The following is a 963-nucleotide window of genomic DNA, read 5'->3' as shown; positions in this document are numbered from 1 at the left end:
AGGAAGAAATAGAAAATATGAACAGACCAATCACAAGTAATGAAATTGAAACTGTGATTTAAAATCTTTCTACAAACAAAAGTCCGGGACCACATGGCTTCACAGGCGAATTCTAGCAAACATTTAGAGAGGAGCTAACACCCATCCTTCTCAAACTCTTCCAAAAATTGCAGAGGACGGAACACTCCCAAACTCATTCTACGAGGCCACCATCACCCTGATACCAAAACCAGACAGAGATGTTACAAAAAAAGAAACTTACAGACCAATATCACTGATGAATATAGATGCAAAAATCCTCAACAAAATACTGGCAAACAGAATCCAACAGCACATTAAAAGGTTCATACACCATGATCAAGTGGGATTTATCCCAGGGATGCAAAGACTCTTCAAAATACACAAATCAATCAATGTGACACACCATATTAACAAATTGAAGAAGAAAAACCATATGATATCTCAATAGATGAAAAAAAGCTTCTGACAAAATTCAACACCCATTTATGATAAAAACTCTCCAGAAAGTGGGCATAGAGGGAACCTAATAAAGGCCATATATATGACAAACCCACAGCAAACATCATTCTCAATGGTGAAAAACTGAAAGCATTTCCTCTAACATTAGGAACAAGACAAGGATGCCCACTCTCACCACTATTAGTCAACACAGTATTGGAAGTCCTAGCCACAGCAATCAGAGATGAAAAAGAAATAAAAGGAATACAAATTGGAAAAGAAGAATTGAGATATACCATGTTCTTGGATTTGAAGATGACCATACTACCCAAAGCAATCTACAGATTCAATGCAATCCCTATCAAATTTCCAATGGCATTTTTTACAGAACTAGAACAAAAAATCTTAAAATTTGTATGGAGACACAAAAGACCCCGAATAGCCAAAGCAGTCTTGAGGGGAAAAAAAAGGAGCTGGAGGAATCAGGCTCCCTGACTTCAGATT

At 37.0% G+C, this 963-nt stretch overlaps 1 protein-coding gene across 1 annotated transcript in view; it reads right to left on the bottom strand.

Moving 5' to 3' along the window:
• The window catches only part of CXADR (CXADR Ig-like cell adhesion molecule), a 51,478-nt gene that overhangs the window by 37,969 nt on the left and 12,546 nt on the right, over nucleotides 1-963 (bottom strand). The window lies entirely within an intron of this gene.

This window comes from Physeter macrocephalus, chromosome 1 (genome assembly GCF_002837175.3).
Source record: "Physeter macrocephalus isolate SW-GA chromosome 1, ASM283717v5, whole genome shotgun sequence".
NCBI classification, from domain to species: Eukaryota; Metazoa; Chordata; class Mammalia; order Artiodactyla; family Physeteridae; genus Physeter; species Physeter macrocephalus.
This window is presented reverse-complemented; position numbering and strand designations above follow the sequence as displayed.